The following is a 27,457-nucleotide window of genomic DNA, read 5'->3' as shown; positions in this document are numbered from 1 at the left end:
CTACTTTCTACAGTCAGGGGTCTTCCGGAATTCAAACACATATCTTTTGTCTCCTATCATGCACTTGTAAATGTTTACTGTTTTAATCGTATGCTTTTTGCTGTTGGAGCTGGCTGTAGTAATTTCATAAAACGACGTACAGAGCTTGTGATTTGAAAATAAACCTTTTGAACTTACACATAGTCTCTGTGGTATTTGGTATGGTGGGGTAGACTTACACAAGTGAGTGAGCAAAAGGGTGTTATGTTCTGGGTTGTGTCATCATTGGGTATCTTCGTGTTGGGGTTCGGGACCTAATGAGACACTATAGCTAGTCGGTCAGGGGATTGTGGGTTCTTCTGAGTGAGGTGTGAGTAAGGTCCAACCTCCCATCACCAACATCCTATTTTCTTGTGCATAGTTCTGTAGTTGGCTGTGCAGAATCCCTACAACAGTAGTAGTATGTACTATCCTATCCAAAATACTAGTCAAATATCTGGTTGGGCATTTTGTTGGTGGGAATTGTCAAAGCCTCAAGATAAAGAAGACTAGAAGAAGAAAACCCAAAGGACAGGACCCAGTGGCTAGAGCTATTGGTCAATCTGAGTTTTATTCCAAAGAAAACCTTCAACAAAGAGTGGCCAACTGGGCAAGCTTAGCTACAGACAGACTAATAGTAGTAGTAGTACAGAGAGTCATAGCAGAGGCAGTTAGAAGGAACTTAGAGGCAGGGATAACCAGAATTTGGAAACAGATAGTCCAGGTCAAAGAAGCTTTTGTAAAAAACAGAACTAGGAAGTGGAACCATAATTGATAGTTCGGAAAACAATGGTGCAGTAAAAGTTAGGGAAATATAATTGTTAATATTAACCACTTGAGGACTTACTGGGGCCAGCAGCAGGGGCCTCGGTAGAGGAGCAGTCCTCTGGTTGTTGTCCCTCCGACTCGGACCCCGTCTTCTTGCCCCTGGGTGGTGCTGATGATCATGTAAGATATAATAAAAAAAGAGACAAACATTAAGGAGTGCTGTGAAACAAATAAATCGTTTTAAAAAAACGTCAAAAAACATTTTAGGAAACAACAATTGCAATAAAATTGACCTATCTAATCAGATCGACTACTGGGCTGCTTGCTGGATTCACGGATCGTCTACTTATTTATGAACACTTCAGTGTTCCATAATCATTCTGATTCCAGAATACTAACGAAGCCTAAGTACCACTTGACCTAGACCACCTATTCCAGATGGGCCAATTGTTCACTAACTGGCACATGCATCAACAATGCCATTTGCGATTCCTTAATAGCGAAAAATAAGGATTCGCTAATAAGGAATAGCAAAAGGCTATGCATGTAGAAATCGCTTAAAAAATAGCGATTTCTAAACATTCCTTAATTGCTACTCGCAAATTGCGAGTCGCAATTAAGGAATACCTCCCCATTGATTCCTATGGGCCTAGAGGCCCATAGGAATGAATGGGAAGACTTTCTCAATTTGCTAATCTCAATTAGAGAATCGCAAATTGCTCATGCTATTTCAAGGGTGCCAGGGCGCCAAAAAGACACCCTGTTGCACCCCTGAAATCTGCATATGAATACATCTTGCACACACACATGCCCCAAGGGCATGTGTGTGTGTAAAATGGAACTTTGAAAAATGCACTTTAGTGCATTTTTCAAAGTTTTTGCAAATTACCATGAAGTTCAACTTCATGGTAATTTGCTCCCCCTATTAGCGAAATCGCTAATTTTTAAACTTTCATGCATTGCATTTAGGGAACCTCAATTTGGGATTCCTTAAATGCAATAGCAATTTAAGGAATCGCAATTTAGAGATTCCTTAAATTGCGATTTTTGCATTTGGGATGATGCATCCCAAATCTAAAAAAATCCCAGTCGCAAAGGGGCAGATTCTGAGAATCTGCCCGTTTGCGACTGGCTTTTGCTTTGATGCATGTGGTCCTAAGTCTGCATTTCCATTTTTTTTATCCTTCAAAAATGCATAGATGAGATGGAGGACACATGCATACATTTGTGCATACACCAAATTGTGGGTTGGTTGCGTCTGATCTTGTTCTGCTACTGACTAACACTGCTAAGTCTACCACTCACTAAACAAACTACAAAAGGTTCTATGGAGGACTGGGGTAAGCAGCACTCAGTGACAGAGGAGGCGTCACGCAGACCGTAAAAAGATTATGAACTAATACTAACTAAATCTAGTACCCATCCACCACTATTTCACAGGAGGACAATGGAAGGACTAGAGTCTCTCTAGCAATAGCATTACCTAACTTCAGTTCTCTAAAGTAAACTCTTACATTAATCAGCCCAAGCTAGCGCAAAGTTGCAAACAAGTAAGAGTAGCGCCGGGCACCTGTGTCCTACAATCACAGAAGATTTTGAAACGTAATTTACCTGCAATGTTAGCAGCAGTAATCTTGTTATTCGTCAAAAAATTATACACAATACTTATACTACTATATATTAGCTACTCACCAAGCCCCACGACCTCGACACCTAGCAGGTCCAACAGGTCCTGCTCCCGGTTCAGGATGTCTGACCACCGGTGGGCCAGCTGATTATGTGTGCGCCGGACCCCTGAGCAGCGAAACACTGCCCGGCGCACCTTCGCCAACCGACGGTGACGCTCCTGGGTAGGGTACCCGGAGCTGGGCCTGCCGCCTGCTGCCAAGGTCAAGGGGAGGTCGCGATGGATGAAAAAAAGGGCCGCCACCTCCGCCTCACCAAAAAGCTGCCGGGCCTGCACCCCTGCAGGGCGCATACTGCCGCAAGGCAGGCGGCTTTTGGGCGCAGGCGCCTTACCCTTTGAGCTGTTAGTGCTACCCTTGGCCATGGTTCTGGGGTGTGTGGGAGGCAGAAAAGAAAAGTTAGAAGGAAAAATAAAGTTAGGGGGAAGAAGTAGTAGCTTAAAGAAAGAAGTAATATAAAACAGTAGAAACGTAGCCTAAAACTGTGCAAATTGGCCCTGAAGCACCTCTGCAATGGTCTGTTAGTTTAAAAAAGATTGACAGAATGGCATGTAGATACCTAGCAGCTATGAAATAAAGCGAAACCCAGTGTGCCCTGTTGTCATCCTTCTGGCTATACCTCTACCGTCCTCACCAATCCGTGTTTCTTGGCAGCACTTTATGGTAAGATTGTTTTCAGTTATCAAGATGACTCATCTCAAGAAAGACACAGATAAGCCTGGCCTTGCTCCTCTAGCACACACTGGTGCCAATTCCGAATGGTGTGGCTTTGTAAAGAAAAACAAAAAGTAACACAAAACAGTGCATAGCACTGCCTTGCATTACCTTGTAACAGGTAGGCATTACATGGGTGGTGCATGGGCGGCGCATGGGCGTTCCTGTGAATCCATCCATGTATTTTCTGGTGTCCCTTACATCATGGCCAATAATATTGTTATGAATAATGAAGCATTCCAGGCTAATAAAACAAACAAGTGAGTTTTTTGTGCACAGTCCATCTTAAACTGAATTACTTGAAAGTGCTCTCAACTGGCAGTATTGAGTAAATTAGACACATGAAGTAAATTGATTTGACTAAGATCACACAATTTAGCCATACAGGAAATCTAGGATTTGAACCCAGGCTTCACAGTCACACATAGTGCACTTAAACCACTGACTAGATGAATTTATTTTTATCTAGCCCATTCAAAACCAGAAGACAGTGTTTTTGTCAAAGCCGTAAGACAAATAGTAAACTCTGTTAAAAAAAAATAGATCACAGGCTAATCTGACACAATATCTACATAAAAAGGCTCATAATGAAGGTAAGGGAATGCAGGACACCATCTGCTAATATCACTAACTTTCTAGACATTATATAGCTATTCTAGAGGTGAGCGAACTTCTGAATTCTTGAGCCAGGCTTGAGCCTGAAGCCTGTCGCTGGCTCAGCTCGAGGTCCTGTTGGAACCATGATCACATAATGAGCCGAGCTTTCATGTGGCTTCTGCCTGGCTCGTGCACGGGCTCTAAAATCTGAGCCAGAACCATGGCTAGTTCTCCTTGTTAATTTGTTGGCTCGCCCACCTCAAAACTATTCAATGTAGCGGTTGATGTGCATTAAAAAAAGTATGGATATTTCCTTGGGGATGGGGTCAGTAAGCGCAGAGGCGTAATCAAAGGCATGGCTAAAAAGAGCAAAATATTCTATAACTATTTTGTTAATCTCTCACGGTCAGGTGACTACATATAAAATAACACACTGAAAAATAAATAAAAGTTAAACCAATCAGTGGGAAATGCACTATTTTATGTTTTGAAACCTCTATTGGTTATTGTGATCACTACAGATGTATATGTGTGCAGCCCAAGGCTCACAGAATGTAATCCTGTTTGATGCAGCATGGAAAAGTAACTTGTGGATTTTTAGTGCTAGGAGGTCCCTGAAAGCACTGTGAATGTGTGTCATTATTTTAAACGTGCATTATACAAAGTATAATAATACATTAATGTTAAAGATAAAAAGTGCTTCTGAAGTATACATTTCATTAATATGCAGATAATACCTAGAGCAAACATTTTTTATAACTGTCCTTTAAAAGCATGCACTCCATAGCTCAGTTTGGAACACCCTTACAGTACCTCACATAAGGAAAATATCTTGTCATCAGGAAGCTTCAAGTGATTCCATCAATTAACACCTCCCAAGCAGCCTTTACATTTGCCAAGTAACTAAGTGCACACACTTGCCTTTCTTTGGGGAATCAGAAACCCTGACAAGAATGCTGATTGCTTTTTAGGCCTCTGCCCCTACCTATGGAATGCAGCACAGGAGACTCCTTGCATATCGGCTGGGAAATCTAAATTGTGGAAATTAAGTTTTGTTCATTAGCTGAAAGGCTAAAATTACAGACAAATGCCAGTCAGTTAAGACAGTTGGTCACCCTATCTACACCTAATGTTTACAATACTCGCTAGATTTATAAGCACTTTGCACTAATGTAAAGGCACCCACAGTGATACAAGCTGGTGCAAAGTATTGCTTTATTATTCACTTTCCAGCACAAAAATTGTTTCCCGCTATAGAGTTGTCACAAAGTACCGCTATGTGCTTCTTTGTTTTACTTTGTGTGAAGGGGTGCATACACACCAACATTTTAGAACAGGAAAGTGGGAGATTTTGAAAAAAAATCAAGGAATTTATTTTCATCTATGAAAGCAGAGGCATTTTTAGACAGAAGACAGACAAAGTAAGCCAGTTTGTTTTACTTCAAAATCTGGAGTCTCTCACCTTAATCGGTTCTGTTGGCATGTGTGGGGTTTTCCCAGGAGTGGCACTTGAGCATTGCCATGTTACTATGCATGGTCTTTGACACAAAAACCTATCTACTAAAACTGGTAGGCAAGCCTCTATTTGTGGACCCCTTGTTTATCCTGCATGTCTATAACACATACAGCTGTGATTTACATTATCTGTCTATAGTATGAGCAGCGCTTGCTGCATTGCATGTCTCTAACACGTGCAAATGGTGTTTACACCACTAATAGCTAAATTCATCAGCACTTTGCACCTGTGCAAAGTTACCTAAAGTGACACAAACTGGCACATTGTATTGATTTGTTATTTACTTTCTAGCGCAAAACTTGTTTTCACTTGAAAGTTGCTTAAAAGTAACACAAAGTGGCACTATGCACTGCTTTGCATTACTGTGCATCATATATGTGTCCAATTGAGTGTACATGGGCAATTGCATGCTACCACCCATGGTTTTTGGGCTTTGCACCAAAATAAAAAACCTCCTTGATGCCGATAAATAGAAGGAGAAATGTTTGTATTTCTCCAAAGTATGCATGTGTGCTGCATTGTAAAGCACACTTACAAAATGTTTTGTTTTTTAAATTTAGACTGAGCATAGTGTTTACTACTGGAAGGTTACCCTTCCAGTACAAACCTATGCTAGACATACACACATGTGCAGATGTTGTTTGGATACCTCCATATACCAGAAGCATTTCTTGTTTAACCATCCTTTCTATAATATGTGCTGCATGTCTATGACACATTTATCTGGCTTGTCTGGAGCATTACAATAACTTGTTTATTATATGGAGCCCATTGCTACAGTTTTGCAATTCCTGTGCACTGTCGATAACAGGTATTTATAAAGTCCAGTTTAATGGTACTCAATTTATCATTCTTGGAAGAATGAATGTTTGCTTTGGCCCTGCTGGAATTCAAACTCATGACCTGTCATTAGGCAAGGAGGCGCATGCAGTGAAATGTTTAGCATCCGAAAGGGGTACCGAATCAGTGTCCTTATGCGTCCCACTGACTTACCAATCATGGTCCAAAATATACACACTAGGGCTCTACCGGTCCTCTGAAAGCAGCCCTGTAGCTGTTCAGGGATATCAGTTAATCCTTATATAAATGTAATGTCAATATAATGTCTGCAGGTCACACGAGATGCCAGACTCGCAGAGTAATGTCATCATCTACAATATATTTTGTCGTGTATAATATCTGCGGGTTTTGTGGCTGGTCAGTTACTGTGTATACAGCCTGTGTGTAACACAAGCAGCATATGTCTGCTGTGTGTCCGTATCATATGCAAGTCATCTTTCGTGGTCTTTTCTATAACGTGTGCAGGACTCGATTGTCTGATGAGCACTGCCAAAATAATTGGAGGCCTTGTATGACCTACCCCTATATACAGTATGAATATTTTCTATAGACTAATGTCTATACAATGTGCAGGTTTTATTTGACCTACCTCTTTACATTATGCTGATCTTATTTATCCGAACTTTATATACCACATTCTGGTCTTGCTTTTTGGACCTACCTACAAAATGTGCTGTTCTTGTTTTCTTTTTTTTTTTTTTTTTGGTCCTCATTTTCTGCCCTTGGTTGCTAAGTAGGGGCGCAAGAAATTGCTCCTCCCAAGACAACCATTGGGGACAGAGAGAAGGAAGGTATAGCTGCAATCGAGTACCCATTGCACACAGTCTCGATGGCGCTCTAATGGATACGCAGCGCATAAAATACCTCAAGCAGCTTAATCATTGGACCATGGGGGAAAAAAAAAACCAAAAAAAAAAAAAACATTGCCCAGAACAGCAGTTACACCCAATTCAACTGAAGCCAGAAACTTCTTTTGGTAGAATTACCAACTCTTGTTAGATCAGTTTTAGAAGTTTGCAAAACTGCGGTGCGCCAATCAAACTCAGTAGGTGGAGTCAGTTCCTTCCATTTCCTGGAAATTTCCCTACGAGCCAATAATATGCAATAAAAAAGAAGGTTCTTCGCAGGACCCCGAACTTCAGGAGAAACTCCAAAAATTACAAGAGATGAAGTTATCGGGACATCAAAGCCCAAAACCGATGAGAGTGCTGTACTAATCGCCTTCCAATACGGGGTCAAGAGGGGGCACTCAAAAAACATGTGTATGTCTGGGGCAGCAATCAGACCACATTTAGGGCATGCCACTAGGGCACCATTAGAAAATTTAGAGAGTATTTGTGGAGAGTAATAGGCCCTATGTAGGGTAAAAAGATGGTTCCTACGGAGCCAAGCAGGTTTCACAATGTCCCACATGGTCTTAAAAGATGTAGACCACAGATTCTCGATATTCTGATCAGTAATGGTAGAAGCCCACAACAAATCTGGCAGTTTGAATTCGCCATCCAGCTCTTCTAATAATAGCGCATACCATATTGAGACCTCCTTTCGGGCTGGTGGTTTATCCAGTAGCTGTGTCACTAGGTTGCTAACTCCTCCTCGCAAACACCTGTTCCTAGCAGAGATCTGTGAGTGTGTCCAGCTTGCAATTTGAAGGAACTTGAACCTAGAGAGGCCCGGTCCTATTTTAGATACTAGAGCCTCCCATGGAAGCAAACCCCCTTCCACCAATAGATCCCCCCAGACCTCCAAACCCACCTCCCTTAGAGGTAGTGCAAGGCTGTCCATCAACCAATCTGGAGAGCCTGGTGATTCCCACAATGGTGCCCTACTTGTGAAGTAATCAATCTTTAACAAACACCTGAGTTTACTCCACGTTTTTGCCATGTCTCGCAGCACCTTCACTTCACTTTTAAAAAAAATTTCGGGTCTCCAAATTTAAACAAGAAGCCCTGCTGGGTCGCCCCCTTCCCTCTAAGCAATGCTGCAAACATACATCCAATGACTGAGTTTGAGGGCATTTTTAGCAGCATCCTGGCATGGGAAAGCTGAAATGCCCATGCATATAGTTGAAGATCAGGTGCCGCCAAACCCCTCTTCTCTCTACGCCGCCTAAGTTTTTTCCAGGCAATCCTGGGTGTGTGGTCATTCCAAATAAAAGAGCTAATATGACTTTGAAGTTTAATAATTAAAGAAGGTTAAAAAAAAAGAGGAATGGTGTTAAACAAAAATGATATTTTTGGTAATATGGACATTTTTATTAAATTTACTTTGCCCAAGATTGTCAAGGGGAGAGAAGACCAAGATCGCATGAGTCTTCTACATTCTTTAGCAACAGTAGTAAAGTTTAAAGATGCAATTTCATTTATATCTCTGACGATATTAATCCCTAAATACCGTAGACTAGAGCTCAATTGTACCCCCACCGTGGGTACGGGATCATTCCAAACCATGCTGTCCGTTTTGGAAGCATTAATCTCGTATCCAGATATTTTCCCAAAATCAAGTGCCAGTGCAGTCACATTGGGAAGCGCCGTGCTTAACTCCGAGGAGAAGACAAGGATATCATCCGCGTACAAGGCTACCCTCTTCTTCCAACCCCCAAACATGAAGGATTTGATATTACACTCATCCCTCAATCGTTGAGCGAAAGGTTCAATATATAGATCGAATAGGAGGGGGGAGAGAGGGCAGCCTTGGCGCGTACCACGCGATATATTAAACGGATTAGACAACTCTCCGTTTATCAACAAGGAGGCAGAAGGGTTTTGATATAGGAGTTTCACCGTTCGGCGGAATCCCTCTCTGATGTTAAACCTACTCAAGACCTTCGACAGGTAAACCCAATTCACCCTATTGAAGGCCTTGGTTGCGTCCAATGTGAGATTAGCTAATGGGAGAGACTCTGTCGTAGCCATATCAATGGCTGCAATGAGATCATATGTCAGCTCGTATAGCTGACGGCCCCTCACAAAGCCCTTCTGGTCTGAATGCAGTACCCCAGTCACTACTGCTCCCAACCTGTCTGACAGAACTGACGTAAATATTTTATAATCGGAATTTAAAATGGAAATCGGTCTGTAAGAACCGCAACTAAAAGCTGGCTTTCCTGATTTCAATATTAAGGTTATAGAGGCACTGTTCCAAGAACATGGAGGAGGTATACCTTCCCGAAGAATCTGATTAAACAGTACTGTAAGATATGGGAGGATTTTCGACTCCAAGGTCGTATAGATTTCAGATGGCAAGCCATCCGGACCCGATGCCTTACCCTTTTTGCATTTTAGGATAGCCCGCTTAACCTCTTCCTCTGTAATCTCACGATCGAGGGAAATACTCTGTTCAAGAGACAATTCTGGAAGGGATATATCCTTCAACCAGTCTTCCACTTGCGCTTCCTCGATATTCTTATCTTCGTGATATATATTACAGAAGAAGTCCCGAAATATTCGTCTGATATCTTCATCAGAAGAGTATGTTTCCCCCCCAGAAATGACTGCATCGATATTGTTTCTAATCTGGTCAGTTTTTACTTTCCAAGCTAATAGCTTCCCTGCTCCCTCTCCATATTGAAAGTGGGCTAATTTACTCGCTTCCCACCTCTCAAGCATCAGTGAGTTCAAGACAGAATCCAATTCACCTCTCAAAACAACTATCTTATTCTGTCTTTCCTGTAAGATGTTAGCCGGGGCGTCCGGATATAGCCCTATTTCAGTCTGTATTTTGCCCATCTCATCTTCCAAAGAGGTTACTAAATCCCTATGCCTCTTTTTCTTATATGTGGCCTTATTCCTTATCATGCCCCTTAAGAATGCTTTAAACGCATCCCAGACGCACTCAGGGGAGGCTGAGCCAATATTATTGTCCATAAAGTTCTGAACTTCAATTTGAAGAGAGTCAATAATTTCTGACGATAAAAGTAGAGAGCGATCAAAAGACCAGATTTTCATAGGGCTTTTGAGGAACCCACCTAGTTCTAAATAGACTGCCGCATGATCCGAAAGATGAAATGGGAGATATAGTATACTTTGTGTCGAGCTGACCAGTTTTTGACTGATCAGAATATAATCGATTCTCGACTGATGATGGTACTTATAGTTACGAAATGAGATTGCTCTTTGTTGCCCAAACTTTACTCTCCAAATGTCTATATATCCTAACTGCTTCATATTATCAAGCAGGAAGGACCTAGTTCTAGATAAAGCTACAGCTCTACTAGACAAAGATTTATCCAGTAGGGGGTCTAAAACTATATTAAAGTCTCCTGCAAAAATAGTTGGCTCTGGAAACAGAAGCAGGTGAGAGAAAATAGTTTTTAAAGCTGACGGGTCATCACAATTTGGGCCGTAGTATCCTACTATAGTAATAGGTGATCCGGCTATGATTACTGATGCGATAACCCACCTGCCACCTGGGTCCACCATCTTTGAGACTAATCTAGCCTTTATGGATTTCTTAAAAAAGATTGCTACTCCCCTAATGTGTGATGTTTGTGAGGTCGATACCCAAAAGTCGATCCATCTATTCTTTTTAACTCCTAAGAGTAACTCCCTTTCCGTCAAATGAGTCTCCTGGAGTATAATTACCTGCACATCTGAGTCACGTAAATATTGCATTATCCTCTCCTTCCTTCCGTTTATATTCCAAGAGATGAACCTCAAGTTACTCATAATTGAAAAGACCTCTCACCATCAACGTCACCATCCTCATGTTAAACAGAGTCCTATGGCTACTCTCACTCTTCATCCCTACAATTCTGCTACTGTATCCACTATTATAACTATTATCTCTTTTACAATGACTATCCCCCAAAAAATAGGCAAAAATAAGAGCGAAAGTGAGGATTTTTTTTGTTTTTACCCAATGCACACCCCCCATGTGCCCTCCCCAAGCCCCCCCCCCTCCCATGCAAAACCCCAACCCTTACCCTACCTATCTGGAAAATCCAGAAGGCAGTGCAGCCCCTCGCTTACTCCCGTCCTTAATCGACTAAATCTAGTTGCCATCTGTCGGTTTCGTGCTAGAGAAGTATGTACCAACACATATATACTACTGAGTATCTTCCCGCAGCATCAATATTACTTCCCTTTACAACAGAATTTTTCCATATTTACACTACACCTGCCCCTGCCCTGATGTTCCCTTATCCTTCCCCATAATCATTAATAGCTCATCTGCAGCCGGGACCGATGTTATATTGCGCATTTTATTTTTGTACATAATTTTTAATGCCGCAGGGAAAACTAATTGGGCTACTGCTCCGAAGCTTCTAAAAGCTTCCAGTCTACTACCAAATTCCCATTGTTTATCCAAGGTGGACCTGGAAAGGTCAGATCGAATCTAAAAGTTGTATCCCTTCCCACTCACAGATCTCTGCTTAAGGGCCAGATTAAGAATAGTCTCCTTAAGAGAATATGTGTGAAAGTTCACTAAGATCTTTCTTGGCTTGGTTCTTTGGGGATTATTCTTAAAAGGCTCTCTGTGAATGCGTTGAATTTCCGAAGTAAGCTCTTCCACTGATTGGTCAAGCCTTAAAGACTCTTTCAATAGTAGAATAATGTATTTCTTTATATCTGAGCCTTCATTATCCTCCGGGACATTCAAAATGCGAAGATTGTTGCGTCGCGCATGTTTTTCCAAAGTTTCCATCCTCCCGGCCAATATCAAGTCCTGATTTTTAAGCTTTACTATGTTTGCCTTAGCTTCCTCTAAATAAAGAGACAGCTCTGTTACAGTGCTTTCCAGTGTTTCTGTTCTTGTGGTCAAACCACCAATCTTATTACCTAAAGATTCACAGAAACTTCTTATTTCCATCTGGTTTGCTGTAGATGTTTCGAATCCTTTTTTAATATCCGCAGACAGAGAAGCGGACATATCCTGAAGAGAATTAATTGATGGTAAAGCTACGCTGTCCTGACCCTCAGCTCGAGGATCTGAGAGAACAGATATACAATTTGAAGGTTTTTGAGAATCCCCATGCTGTGGAGCGTCACTGCTCTGACTGGCGTCACTGCTCTGGCTGGCTGCTCCCTGTATATAATTAGGAGGGACTGCTAAAGAGGTAGATGAAGGACTCAAGGCAGAAGAGAGAGTAGGATACGGAAGCTTATTAGAGGGTTTGCTTATATTTGAGGGACATTTTGCAACTATATCCCCCTCCATCGTCCGACCCGCAACATCAAAAAGCGCTCCTTCTGTGCAAGATCTACCACTTTCCAGGACCGCAGCCATGCCGCTAGGTGTGACAGCAGAATCCATTGAAACCCTAGTAGCCAACACGTTCCCTGAATGATCTTCCCCAGGACCTTGCTCTACAAGATGTAAGACCTGCGGAACGACATTAAAGTAAGAGCGAAGGGACGGGGTTATTTTAGGACCTGTGTTGTTTGTAGACATGATATTCTTAACAGCCCTGGTAGTTTTATTGGTATATACTCTTTTAGCTTTCACCTGACCCGTTAGAAAAGATGAGACTTTCTTCTTACTCACGCAATTTAACTCAGGGTTAGGTTGCCCAGGCTCTGTGTTTAGAGCTGAATCAGGAGCAGTTTTCACTTTAACTGTTTCTAAATTAGTTCTTTTCTTTTTAGCCCCCTTGCTCCTTGCTCCCCTTGGCCCCTGTAACAGTTAAATTAACCTTCCCTTTTGCTTCCACCGAGCCACCAATGAAGCCCACAAGTTCAGAGCAATTCAAGGAAGCACCGACCCCCCCACTGGAACCTCCTACCGGAGTTGTATCCTCGTAGCTGTTCTCTCTCTCTCCTCTCGCTATTCTGGAACAAGCACCAACAGCGGCTTCGCGCGAGTCTCGAATGAGGCTGCTGATTTTTCTCCCTCGCCGCAGCTCCAGGGCAGCCAAACGCCAATGTCGCAAGCCTGCGACAGCCCGCTGCAACCCGAGAGAAATGGTGCTAGTCTGTAGGGAGCGTTGCGGAGAGGCTCGAGCCGATGAATCTAGGAAGCCTCATCCCGCCCCTTCTACACACATGGGTTCGGGCGCGCTCAGGAGACGTTAATGAAAAGCGCGGCGAGGGGAAGACAAAACTAAAAGGTAGCAGGCCCCCCCAGATATCAAAATCACACAGGACCTCCAGAGAAAGCGCCCAAACATCAAAAGCGGGCACGGTGAGTATACATTTCAAATTTTTAGCATGAGCGAAAACCACTGAACGGGAGCTCACGAGCGGAGCACCGCGGCAGCTAGCTCAATGCCGCCATGTTTCCCCCGATTCACTGTGCTGTTCTTGTTAATCAGTCTCACTATAACACAGACAAACCAGATTTTACATGTACAAATCTTGTTTAACTAGCATGACTATAACATGTGCAGTTCTATTTGTCTGGTTTATCTATAACATGCATCTATTTATTCACTGTTCTATAACCTTGCAGCTTTTGTTTGGCCAGCTTTTCATAACGTGTTCATTAGCTCTTCAGCTACATGTGCAGCTCTTAGTTGACCAACCTACCTATAACATGCAGAGGGCTTGATAGGCAGGCCTTACTCCAACATGCAGGTTTTGTTGGCTAGCCCGTCTATTACATGTGCGGGTCTTGTTTGGCCAAGTCATCTATTGTATTGTATGTACAGTGAATGTCTTGTTTGGCCAGCCTGTCTACTGTATATGCAGGCCTTGATAATGTTTTCAATTACATGTGAATAGCTTATTTGACCAAACTACCTATAACATGCACAGGGCTTGGTAAGCCACATTTTCTCTAATCTGCAGGTGTTTTTGGCTAGCCTGCCTTTTCTATGTGCAGGTCTTGTTTAGCCAACCTTTCTTGTGTATGTGCACGTCTTAATTGGCCGGTCTGTCTATTGCATGTGCAGGTCATGTTTGGGCAGCTTGTCTATTGTATGTGCAGTTCTTGTTTGGCCAGCCTGCCTACTGTATGTGCAGGTGTTGATTAGCTTTTCAATTACAGGTGTTACTCTTTTTTGACCAATCTACCTATAAATCAATCAATCAATCAATCAAGTGTCTTGTAAAGTGCGACTACTCACCCGTAAGGGTCTCAAGGCCTTGGGGGAGAGGGTGGCACCTGATCCGTTTGAGGCGCTATGGTTCAGTCAAAGAGCCAGGTCTTCAGGTCCATGAGTTCCTGAGGTGGAGAGGTTGGGTATTCCAGGTCTTTGTTGCGAGGAAGGAGAAGGATCTTCCTACAGCTGTGGTCTTGCGGATACATAGGACAGTGGCCAGGACCAATTGGGCGGAGCGGTGTCTCTGTGGGTGAGTGGAATGTGAGGCGGTGGATAAGGTACACAGGTCCCCCATCATGTAGGGCTTTGTAGGCGTGTATGAGGAGCTTGAAGGTGATTTTTTTGTTGACCTGGAGCCAGTGGAGGTCTCTCAGGTGGCCAGTGATGCGGCTGCAGCGGGTAATGTTGAGGATGTGTCTGGCAGAGGTGTTCTGAAAGTTCTGCAGTTTCCTGAGGAGTTTCTGGGTGACACCGGTATAGAGTGCGTTGTCGTAGTCGATTCTGCTGCTGATGAGTGTGTGGGTGACAGTCTTTCTGGACTCAGTGCGGGTCCACTTGAAGATCTTTTGGAGCAGGCGTAGCGCATGGAAGCAGGATGATGAGACTGTGTTGATCAGGCGGTTCATGGTGAGCGAGGAGTCTAGGATGATGGCAAGGTTTCGTGCATGGTATGTGGGTGTTGGGGGGTTCCAAGCGTTGCAGGCCACCATGAGTTGTCTCAGGCGAAGGGGGTGGTGCCGAGGACTTCTGTCTTCTCTGATTTGAGCTTGACGTAGCTGTTCTTCATCTAGGTAGCAACAGCCTTCATTCCATGGTGGAAGTTGTTCTTGGCGACTGTAGGTTCATTGGTGAGGGAGAGAGTCAGCTGGGCTTGATAGGCCAGCCTTTCTCTAATGTGCAGGTCTTGTTTGGCCAGTCTGTCTATTATATGTTCTGGACTTTTTTGCACACCTTGTGTTGGGACGAAAAAGTCCTCTGCCTGGTAAAGACGTGTACCCCCGCCTGAGTGCTGGATCCCTTATGCTGAATTTATACTCATAGGCGAACATGGATTATGTGCGTGCACCATGGCACAAGCCTGTCTCATGAGTTGCCATCGAGTTGGACCAGGAGGGGTGCCAAGAGCGCTACCCTCATATTGGTGAAAGGCCACCGCCTTAACCAGGAGTTAAGCAGCACAAGTGCGGTGGTGGCAACATACTGTGTAGTGATCAGTAGTAGTGAATAGAGCATTTTTACAATGTGTCACTGGAGTGAGGCCTACAGGCTCACTCACATCTAAAGAGTTCCGCTGCTGTGTGCCAAACTCACCTTTGGCCTACATCAGGTAGATGTGGAGGGCTGAATAGCACAGGAGTAGTGACTGCATGGTTGTATGTGTGCCTGGGAAGGGTTCAGTACTGGGATAGAGCAGTCCGGTGCAGTGCATTTGTGAATGATACATATACTGAGAGAATGTATGGCTGAGAAGAATACATTACATGTGAGATGTAGTGCTGCGCAGTGCGTGCACAATGGAAGCATGTGCTGGGTTTATATGTGCTTGCGTAAAGTACAATACATGAAGGGTGATATGTTATGCAGCGCGCATATGGTTAGCGAGTGTATGTGCTGGCAGTGTGTGTTTGCAAAAAGCACACACTGGTATAAAACAGATAGCTACAGTGCTGAATAGCGCACACAGACTGTGTGCGCTGAATGCATGTGTACATTTAAGGGTACAATGCATAAAAAGTAACAGTCCTGGACCCAAAGTGTTCTGTGAATGTCCACTGAATGAGTGTGCCTACAATGGTGCATTGCATGGAGGACTCTGGATTCTGTTTTGGGAAGCCCAAGCCTACCTGGTGAAGACAGTAGGAGGAGGAGAGGAATGCCCAGAGACAGATTTGTGGATTGCTGCATTCCTATGGGCTGGGAGGGATACATTTGGGAAGAAAGGAGGAGACCATTTTGCACTTCAAGAGGTTGTTCTGTGATTAGTGATACAACACAAGGAGGGGTGGTGTCTGGAAAAGACTATAAGAAGGGGAGCGTCAGTCCCCATTAATTTGTCATCTGCCAAGCAGCTCGGTGGGCTGCGTAAGAATAGGGAAGCTCTGCAAGATTTCTGCCAATGACCAGGACTGGCGCAAAGCCTGCTCGTCTCCCTGCTAGGTGAGGGTACCTCACTCAGGACACCAAGATCACCTCTGGAGCCCCGAGCACCATTGCCTTCCTGCTTACAAAGATCAGTGTGCCCTATGAGGGAGAGGAGAGTGTTGGAGGATGCGAGGTTCAGTGGGGAACCCTGCAAGAGGATTCCCAGAGTGAGGTGTGAGGCTGTTCACGAGCAGTCTCTTGCCTGTGTGCAGTTTCGGCTCTGTGACCCTTGTATGCCTTGAGAGGGCTGCCCTGTTCCGAGCCGTATCTGAGGTGCTGGTTGGAAAGCACAAGGGCTGCGTCCCAGGGCCACGGTAATCCCATATGCCAGAGGGGGGTCACCGGTGAACTGATTTTGGGCCAGGCAAGCCTGACTTGTGACTGCTGAAATCGGAGACCCTGTCTGCCAGGAGGTGTCAACATAGGGAGGGCAATCTTATCAGGAGAGCCTGCACTTGGCTCTTGATTACGGCAACAACCTCGTATGTCAGGAGGGGCTACCGGTATTACTTTGGACAAGGTCCGGGTCATCGCCCTTACCAGAGGAAGATCACTATGACCAGCGAGTCAAACCAGCATGCCGTGATCTGCACCTGACAAAGTGCCTGAGGTTCACCAAGATGCCACTGAGGACAGCCAACCCTCATTTGAGTTCCAGTCAGGAGTAGGAGGGTCACACCTGTATCCCCCCACCGCAAGGGGGAAGATCAATTACATTTTGTGTCCGCCAAGCGGGAGCATCTTCGATCACTGAAACAGACCAGCATTGCTGCTCGACAGAGAGATTGTGCCACCAGGCTTTGCCCTGTTCCTTGCGAGTGGCTTGACTTTGCTGTTCAGAATCTGACTTCTGAGTGATGGGAGGGCACTCGCGCACCCCTAAAACGGCCATATCATCAAAGCGGGTAAGACTGGAACCAGTCCTTTGGGGCCCCAGGGGACCTGCTATTAACTATGCTGCAGCACCATACACACTTTTGACTAATTCGTAAAGAGTCAAAGGGAGAACTCTTGTGTACGGTCTTATAGTTTGCATTACCTGGATGGGGCAACCAGTAAATGGGGAATAACCACAAACACATTATATGAAAGAAGGTGGGACAGAGAACTGCCGGATAACTACTAGAGCCCCGACTTCAAGGGGGATTGTATTATTGCTTTTGAATGTCACAGACCTTCGCGTATGTAGAGCTAGAAATAAAAATACTTTTTTCCCCCTATAAAAGTGAGTATTGGGCTGGATGTTGATTTATTGCTTGCACTGTTAGCACTTTGAGTTATGATTCATGATCAAGTGTATCTCTACCCCCCTCCCCCACTATCCCTCCTGAGGGAGCCTTGACTGCATAACCATAGCTACCACTGAGAGTCAACGGCAGAAAGGGTACGTGGCCCAGTTGCTCAGGATCCATAGTAGGCCGGACCCCAGAACATTAGGAGTATAAAGGCCTCAACCATCATGTCTGGGCCGAGTAGCCCCTGCATGCCCTGTGGCCCTCGAAAGGGGTTCTGACACCCTGTTCATTGTATGTGCAGGTATTGTTTGGATTAGCCTGTCTCATCTATGTGTATCTCTTGTTTGGCCAGTCTGTCTCTTGTATGAGCAGGTCATGTGTAGCCAGCCTGTCTCTTGTATGTGTATTTCTAGTTTGTTTTATTGTAATAATGGTTGCTTATATAGGTCCTGATGAAGCTCAGAGGTTTCTGCAGAGGGCTGGCAGGACAGATAGGCTTTATTATGAGAGAGGCACCAAGAGTTGCGGTGCTGCGTTGCATGAGAGGGAATGAGAAGGACAGCACCATGGCAATAGATTTGGCACTCTCCTCCTCTCTCCCAAGCACCGGCGCACCATCAGGCTGCCGAGCTCCACACACACCTTTCCTCCTTAGTGCAAGGGTGTGTGCATGAGTAATAGCATAGGTTTTGTACTGGAAGGTTACTCTTCAAGTGCAAAATACTATGCTTGGTCTAACTTTAAAACATTTCCCACGTTGAATGTGTGCTGTACAGTGCAGCACACATGCAAACTGGGAAGCATTCCTTTTTAACGTCTGCTTTAAAGTGGTGGGATGTTTTCCCTGCAAAACCCTGAATGCTATTGTTAGTAGATAAGGTTTTGTGTGAAAAAAAATGGATGGTTGGATGGGAACCAAATATGCACCACCCTGGAATGCCCTCTCGACACAAAGTAATGCAAAGCAGCACTCTGCACTGGTTTGCGTTACTTTCAGGCGCAAAACAAGTTTTACGCTGGAGAGAGCATTAGTAAAAAAATATTTTGCACAGGTTTGTGTCATTTTTGTAATGCAAACTGAGCACAAAATGTTGTAGATCTGCCCCGGAGTTTCTAGACAGCATGACAATCGAGCACTCATCTGTTAGCTTTACCATTGAAACAGTCTCCTTTTCCAGGCCCTACGCCTATTAGGCATTCTCCAATAGTAAATGTGGTCATGTTTACATGTGCTGAGGCCTGTTTTGTATGTAGAATGAATTATTATCACACAATAACCCTGGCGCAAACAACAATGGGAGTCAGAGAAAAAAAACAATAATATGTCAGAAGTGCTTATGAGGGAGGGTGTGAGATGAACATCCCAGTGAGCAAGCAAATGAGTGAACAATTAAATGCATGACTGATTGATTGAATGAATGTAGGGTGTCTGTGGGGGGCAATAGGGAAAGCAAAAACATGACAGGGAGGGCTTGTGAAGCATTTTAAGGCAACATTTATCACCCCTGCACTGCGCTCGAAAACAGGTATGTTTCCATTGGTGTGGTGCTTCGATCACGTGGTTAAAAATATGTCAGTGATCTGCAGTCTCTATTTTTTCCAGATCTTAGTTAACGTCTATTGAATAACATTAGAGACCTGCTCTGCAGGACACCAGGACACCAGTCCACGCATTGTTTTTATATCAGTGAGGAAGTCAACAGAATCTGTTATGGGACGCTGCCAGGAGGGAGTGTGGTCATATGCTTGGCTGTCAGCTTTAGGGCCAGGGCTCAAATACGGTTTTAACTACTTGAGCACACTGTGTGATCTCTGGCAAGCTACCTCATCATTATCTGTAGCAGCCGGCAACAAAGATGGGAGAGCTAAAAAGCAGGTCTTCATAAATAGCTATTTCCATGGTGATACCTGGAAAACCAGTGATACCTGGGCCCAGTAATGCCCATCGTGCCTCACAGTAATACTGGGCCTTGTGCTGTGGGGTTTATCGTTATAGTAATTCTGGGGCCTTTAGATACTGTAGCTGACGGCGAAAGGTGAATCTCATTCAACAAGCTACCAGGTCACAGTTCTCTGCAGACAGCCAATAACCTGCCACCTTTCTGTCTCTCCTTAACTAAAATCTTTCAAATTTCAATGAGAATGGAAAATATTGAACTGCTTCCTGGATTGTGATGTCCTATATTAATACACCCAGCACCCATCAATAAATTAACAGATAATACAAGGGCATAGCAAGAAAGATAGCACATATATGGCATGGCTTCTGTTAAGTTGTTTAGTCAGGTTGTACTGGTTGCAATCATTATTAATATTATTTTGCTTTCAAGGTATTTAGTGCAAAAAAAGAAAAGGGTGCCACTGTGTGATTTGGAGATGTGAAAATATTAGGAGAGAGGGCTAGGTATATGCCTGAACACAGATTTCCATCCACTTAAATGAATTTAGTTATTTATTTGCTGTAGGAAATTTGCAGGGTCACCATTGATTATTTGCGCTTGCTGGACTATATATTTTTGTTGGCTGTAGGACTCTGTACACTTTGACCCTGTTAACTAGAGATAAAGTGCCTGTGATCCCCTTTAAACATGATGAAATTAGCATACTTCTAATTCGCATTTATAATTTACCTATAAATCCCGGGTATATGGTATAAGCTGTACCCTGGGCCTGTAAGTTAAATGTCACTGGTATATTGCAGCACCCATTGTGCCACCCACTGCAGCGAAAGGGCAAACATGACTGCAGGTCTACCCTTTGTAGCATGACTGCTGCAATGTTAAACTGCAAATATGACTTGTCAAAATAACCTCCTTTGACAGTTCAACACATTCTTTTTAATTATGAATAAGACAACCTCTATGAAGGCTGTATTGCGCATAAGCAGGGCCAACTAGCATTATGTGGCAGGGAAAGACCAAATTACGCAGAAGGGTTGACTAAATTGTGCAGCTAGAAAAGACAAATTATGCGACCTAATGCAGCACATTTTATGACAGTATTACTTTATAATTTCGTCATTTTTTACATGTTAACCCTGTCTGGGCAGAGGTGTGTCTTCTTTGTACAAGTTTAAAATCCAAAAACAGTAATAAGTAACTGAAAGATGATTAACCTACCTTCCTGTAGGGCCTTCCACTGTGCAACTTCATGGATCACCTCAACTCTAGTAACTTTTGATACGTTTGTGAACTATGCAGCAGATGATGGATTATGTAACGAATGTGGTAAATCCAAATTCATGTGGAAAAATGAATATGCTACTTACCAGTATGCATCTGTTCTTGGCATGTAGGGCTGCTGACATTCATATCTGTGCATAGATCGCCGCCTAGTGTTGGGTCCGGATGATTGCACATTGTTGTCCTGGAAGAGTCTTCGAAGTATCACGAGATAGGTGACTCCTCCCCTGGACCACAGTGCGCATGGGCATCCTCTCCATCCTTAGATTGTTTTTCGCCATTGTGGCAGTGATGGAGTAGATAAAGTAAGTGATGATCATGCTATACAGTAATTCTGAGTGCTGCAGCCGCTACAGGCGCCGGGGAGGAGGGTGGGCGATATGAATGTCAGCAGCCCTACATGCCAAGAACAGATGCATACTGGTAAGTAGCATATTCAGTTCGAGGCATGTGGGCTGCTGAATTCATATCTGTGCATAGAATATATAGCAGTACCTCCATTAGCGGCGGCTACCCGTGCCAGCTGCAGGAGTCTGAAAAAGAGTTTTGAGAACAGCCTGTCCTACAGCTGCCTGCTGTTTTGAGTGTACATCTACACAGTAGTGTTTGGTAAATATATGTATAGTGGACCATGTGGCTGCTCTACATATTTCCTGTAAAGGAATGTTTCCGAGGAAAGCCATGGACGCCCCTAACTGTCGTGTTGAGTGGGCTCGTGGGGGAATCGTTAATGTGCGTTTAGCTTTTTGATAGCAAATTTGAATACATTTAACGATCCATCTGGCTATACCTGCTTTGGAAATGGCGTTGCCCTTGTGTTGTGGAGAAAAGGCAACGAAAAGTTGTTTTGTTTTCCTAAAGTCCTTAGTTCTGTCTATATAGTACATGAGGGCCCTCTTTACATCTAGTGTATGGAGCATTCTCTCAGCGACATTCTGTGGATTTTGAAAGAAAACAGGCAGTTCAATAGTTTGATTCATGTGGAACTGCGATATCACTTTGGGCATGAATTTGGGGTTGGTACGTAGTACAACCATGTTTGCGTGAACCTGTATGAATGGCTCTTGAATGGTTAGTGCCTGGAGTTCACTAACTCTTCCTAACGAAGTGATTGCTACTAGGAAAGCTACTTTCCAGGTGAGGAATTGAATCTCACATGAATGGAGAGGTTCAAAGGGTGGACCCATTAATCTGGTGAAGACCAAATTGAGGTTCCACACCGGTGCCGGTGGGTGTCTTGGGGGAATTACTCGTTTGAGACCCTCCAAGAAGGCTTTGATGGCAGGCACTCTGAATAAAGAGAGGTGCTGCCTGTTTTGGAGATAGGCTGCTATCGCGGTTAAATGGATACGTATTGAGTTGTATGCCAGATTGCATCGGTATAGGTGTAAGAGGAAACAGATGATGTTTTGAATGGATGCATCCAGTGGGTTAATGTCATTGTTGTTGCAGTAAATGAAAAACCTCTTCCATTTAGCCGCATAGCAAGCTCTGGTTGTGGGTCTCCTGGCCTCCTTGATGATATTCATACATTCTGGAGGCAGGTTCAGGTAGCCAAACTCTAAGACCTCAGGAGCCAGATTGCTAGCTTCAGCTGTTGCGGATCTGGGTGCTGAATCTCGCCATGGTTCTGCGTTAAAAGTGCGGGTTTGATCCGCAGCCTTTGATGCGGCACCACGGAAAGTTCTAGAAAGGTGGTGTACCATGTTTGGCGCGCCCATGTGGGAGCAACTAGGATGAGTGTTAGTGAGTGCTGTCGCAGTTTGCGTGCCACTAGCGGTATCAATGGCGCTGGGGGAAAAGCGTACGCAAATCTGCCGAACCAGTTCATCCATATCGCATTGCCCTGAGACTGCGGGTGTGGGAACCTGGCGGCAAAGCTTTGGCATTTTGCGTTTTCGTTTGTGGCGAATAGGTCTATCTCTGGTTGACCCCACTGTTGGAAGTACGGTTGGAGAACTGACGGATGTAGCTCCCACTCGTGCATCTGGTGGCTGTGTCTGCTGAGCAGATCCGCCATCTGGTTGTCCTTGCCCGGGAGGTGTTCCGCCATGAGGAATATGTTCCTTTGAATGGCCCACTTCACACGCTCTGAGCCAGATGAGACAACTGTGGAGAGTGTGTTCCTCCCTGTTTCTGTATGTAGTACATGGCAGTCATGTTGTCCGTCCGGATCAACACGACTTTGTTGCACAAGTGTACTTTGAATGCCTTCATGGCTAGGAATATTGCCATCAGTTCCAGAACGTTGATGTGCATCTTCTTTTGTTGCGTAGTCCATAGTCCCTGCACTGTGTAAGTGAGTATATGAGCTCCCCAACCCTGGAGAGAGGCGTCCGCCGTCAGTATTATTTGTGGAACAGGCTCTTGGAACGGTCGGCCCTTGCAAAGGTTTTGTGGATTCCACCAATGCAGAGAGTTGTATGCCCGACCGCTCACCAACACTAGGTCTTTTAATTGTCCGTGAGCCTGATTCCATTGACGTGCTAAGCACTCCTGAAGCGGGCGCATATGTAGTCTCGCGTGCGGGACTATGAAAATGCAGGAGGCCATCATGCCTATCAACTGCATGAACACTCGCGCAGGAAGGGAGTGTTGAGGTTTGAACTTGGAGATCAGCAGTTGCATGCTGTTGATCCTCACTAAATTTGGCTGAGCTGTGGCTGCCAGAGTGTTTATTTTGGCGCCCAGGTACTGTCGAACGTGTGCGGGTTGGAGATGTGATTTTGTGTAATTTAGTGACAATCCCAGACTGTGAAGAAGGTGAATGGTGAGGGACATGTGGCTGGCACATTGCTGGGCTGACTTTGCCTGAACAAGCCAGTCGTCCAGGTAAGGGAAGACGTGAATGTGTTGTCTCCGTAGATGTGCAGCCACTGTTGCTAGGCACTTGGTAAAGACCCTGGGTGCTGTCGTTACTCCGAAGGGGAGAACTTTGAACTGATAGTGATGCACATGAATAGTGAACCTGAGATATTTCCTGTGTGATGGGTGTATGGGTATGTGGAAATACGCATCTTTTAGGTCTAGCGTGGCTAGGAAGTCTCCCTGACTGAGTAGCGGGAGAACCTGCTGTAGGGTGAGCATATGGAAATGCTCTGAGAGAATGTAGTGGTTGAGGGGTCTGAGGTCTAGTATAGGTCTGAGCGACCCGTCCTTTTTTGGGATTAAGAAGTACAGAGAGTACACCCCTGTCCCCTGTTGGTTGACGGGCACGACCTCTATTGCACCTTTTTGCAGCATACTTAGCACTTCCTGCTGCAATAATGCCAAGTGCTCTACGGACATAGGACGGTGCTTTGGCGGTATGTTGGGTGGAGTGGACGTTAATTCGAGACAGTAACCGTGCTGGATAATATCTCTGACCCACCTGTCTGTGGTGATGGTTTTCCATGCGGACAGGAACTGTTGGAGTCTCCCCCCGACAGCTGTTATGTGGTCGGGGGGCAGGGAGAGGGCGTCACTGTTTGTTTTTGGGGGAGGACCTGGTGTTGCCGTAACCACGTCCCCTGCCCTTTGTGCTGGAGCCACGATATCCACCTCTGTTGGTTTTATCATAGGTACTTTGTGTGCCCCCTTTAGTGTACTGCTGCTGTGACCCCTGACCTCTAGCTGCTCCTCTATTCCCGGGGTGACGAAAGGAGCCACTACGAAACTGCTGCGTCTGCAGAGCCCCCATTGATTTCGCAGTGTCAGTGTCTTTTTTAATTTTCTCGAGGGTAGCGTCAACTTCAGGGCCAAATAAATAGTCTGGGTTGACCGGTTGATTTAAGATATTGTTCTGAATCTCCGGCTTGAAGCCTGAGATTCTCAACCATGCGTGCCTCCTCAACATGACGCTTGTGTTGATTGCCCTCGCCGCTGTGTCGGCTGCATCCAGTGCGCACTTGATGGATGCATTGGTAAGGAGTTGTCCCTCCCTGATGAGGAGCTCCGCTGCCTCTTTATATTCATCTGGCAAATGTTGGAGTAGTGATTCTAATGTGTCGTAGTGGGACCTATCATAACGGGCCAGGAGTGCCTGTGTGTTGGCAATGCGCCAGATGTTTGCTGCTTGCGCTGCAATCCGTTTGCCTGATGTCTCCAGCACTTTGGACTCCTTGTCTGGGGGAGGAGCATCACCCGTTGTTTGTGAGTGGGCTCTTTTGCGAGCATTAGCAACAACCATGGAGTCCAAAGGTAACTGACCCCTAATGTACATAGGGTCTCCGTGTGCAGGCTTGTATTTTTTTTCAATCCTGGGGTTTAGCACCCGTGCCCTGGTTGTTTCTTTAAAAATGTCTTTTGCAGGTTTGAGAACTCCTTTTAACATGGGCAGAGTCTTGACAGTTTTTTCGGAAGAGGCGAAAGTGTCCACCAAGAAGTCTTCTTCGACAGTGTCAGAATGGAGTTCTACTCCATGATTGGCAGCAGCCCGTTCTATGAGGGCATTAAAGGCAGCAGTGTCCTTTGTGGGAGATGTCTTTACGTTATAAAGCTGCGTGTCATGGGTATCTGGTGCGGCACCCTGGTCTGTGGGGTCATCCCATGCCTGATCTGGGTCTTGCAAGTGATCATTAGGATCGATATCCCCAGGGTAGGTGGTATCATCCCCTACATAGTCCTCTCCTGCGTCTGCCTCTGAAGGCGTAGGAGAAAAGGGCGGTGGATCCTGATGGAAGGGTTGAAAGTGTTCATGAAGCACTGGCTCTGACCCTGCCGGCAATTTGTGTTTGAGAGGAATTTTGTAGGAGTCCAATCCCCTCTCTGGCATGATTTTCCTTTTGCGGAGCATCAACCTACCAGTGTTGGCGTCGATAAATTGTGGCTGGGAAGGCTCGAAATCTGTGTGTCCAGTGGATGGGGACTGTGTCTGGCGGACACGTGTCCGAATCTCGAACAGTTTCGGCGCCATGGGCGGCGGCAACCCAAACGTGATGTTGGTCGGCGCCGAGGGTGCTTTCGAAGCCTTGTGCGTGTCGGGAGCCGACGTAGAGTGGAGGGCTGCCCGTTCTCTGATGCGTTGCAACGATGCCGAGACCTGTTGCACGGTGAACGCAGATGGCTCCTTGGAAGCGATCGGCACCTTGGAGGTAGGCGTCGAAGCGGCATCCGACTTCTTTGCAGTCGTGGGGTCATCGATCCGAAGGGAGGCACCGACGGTCGTCGGAGTCGATGACTTGGCAGGCGCCGCCGTCTTAGACGTTGACGCAGACTGGGTGGCCACCTTGACTTTGGTGGTTTGGGCCGATGTCTTCGGTGCCAGAGGCCGAGGCGCTTTGTGGGGGCCGAGGGCCTTCTTCTTGGGCTCGGCACCCGTATCCGCTGTGGTGAGCTCGGCACCGAAATCCCTGTTTGCGCGGTCGGAGCCGATGACCTTTGCCGGCGTCGAAGGAGTGGAGGGCTTCGAGGCCTTCGAGCCGATCACAACCAGTTTCACTTTCGGTTTCGACGGAACTGGTGCGACGGATGGTTTCGGTTTCGCTGAAGGGAACCCAGTCGTCTTCGATAATAATGGCTCTTGCGAAATGTTCGAGGCCGGGCCTGGAGGCGGGGCTGAAGAACCGTGAGATTGATCTTGGGTAAGGCCCGAAGGCGATCCCTCGACCTGAGCCTCATGACGACGTATTGTTCCGGCCTCCGTATCGACGGGGTTGGCCTAGCTCCTCGCTGGAGCTATCTTCCTCGGCCCCAAGGGCCTCATCGTAGTCTCCTACCTCTTCGACGACTTCTTCTCCCTGAAAGATCACCTCATCGTCGTCTTCCGATCGGGAGTCGTGTTCGGAAGCGGGGCTGGAGTCTACGTCTTCCACGCTCTCGGCGTCCTCGTCTTCGGTGCTAAAGATGTTGGCCGGGGCAGGCGCCATTTGCTGCGCCTCCAATCTCGCTGCCCGTCGATTCCGGAGAGTCTTCTTCGAGCGGAATCGGGCACAGGCCATACATTTCGACTCATCGTGATCCGGTGAGAGACATTTGTTGCATACCGGGTGGACGTCGATGTGTGGGTATTTCGCGTGGCATAAAGGACACCTTTTGAAGGGAGTCCTCGATTCCATCGTCGATCGAAGTTCGATGTTCGGACCTAGCGGATCCGAAAAGCTTGAAGAAGGTGCTAAAGCACTAAAGAAACTAGTCGATACCGAACGGGAACAGTACCGACGATAACTAAAGGCCTTTTGGCCTTAAACTGAATTTTCCTAACTTGAGCTAAGATAAGCACATCCGAACCCAATGGCGGAAAAAAATAATCTAAGGATGGAGAGGATGCCCATGCGCACTGTGGTCCAGGGGAGGAGTCACCTATCTCGTGATACTTCAAAGACTCTTCCAGGACAACAATGTGCAATCATCCGGACCCAACACTAGGCGGCGATCTATGCACAGATATGAATTCAGCAGCCCACATGCCTCGAACCATCACTGCCACAGAACTGCAGCAGAATTGCATAATTCCATTGGCCCTACTCATGAGGTATGGTGCAAGGTTTTAGGACATATAAGAATGCAATGTTAAATGTGTCCTTACAGTAAAAAAAGCCCTAAAAGCTATTCTCACTGTAGCAAGGCTAGCTGTTCTATAGGAAAACAGTGGGTTACATGATTAGTTTTAATAATGCTAATTTTGATTAGCAAACAGCTAGAAAAATAATTAAGCAACTATTTTTATTAGCTATTAAAAATCCAACCCAATGGGCCTCGGAGCACATGCGAACCACCCTGGGGAAAGACCTGGTATTGACTCCACAACTGGGATTGCTGAACATCTGGGAGGCAACTGATCTTACGGAAACCGAACAGCA

The 27,457-nt window shown here is 45.4% G+C and overlaps 1 long non-coding RNA gene across 1 annotated transcript in view; it reads right to left on the bottom strand.

Moving 5' to 3' along the window:
- The window catches only part of LOC146860993 (uncharacterized), a 62,435-nt gene that overhangs the window by 10,441 nt on the left and 24,537 nt on the right, over window positions 1-27,457 (bottom strand). The window contains exon 2 of the long non-coding RNA XR_014979226.1: window positions 866-955. This is a non-coding gene — a long non-coding RNA (uncharacterized LOC146860993). The remainder of the gene's footprint in view (window positions 1-865; window positions 956-27,457) is intronic.

This window comes from Triturus cristatus, chromosome 3_1, assembly GCF_964204655.1.
Source record: "Triturus cristatus chromosome 3_1, aTriCri1.1, whole genome shotgun sequence".
NCBI lineage: Eukaryota > Metazoa > Chordata > Amphibia > Caudata > Salamandridae > Triturus > Triturus cristatus.
Note: the sequence above shows the minus strand (reverse complement) of the source record. Positions and strands in the feature narration are given on the sequence as shown.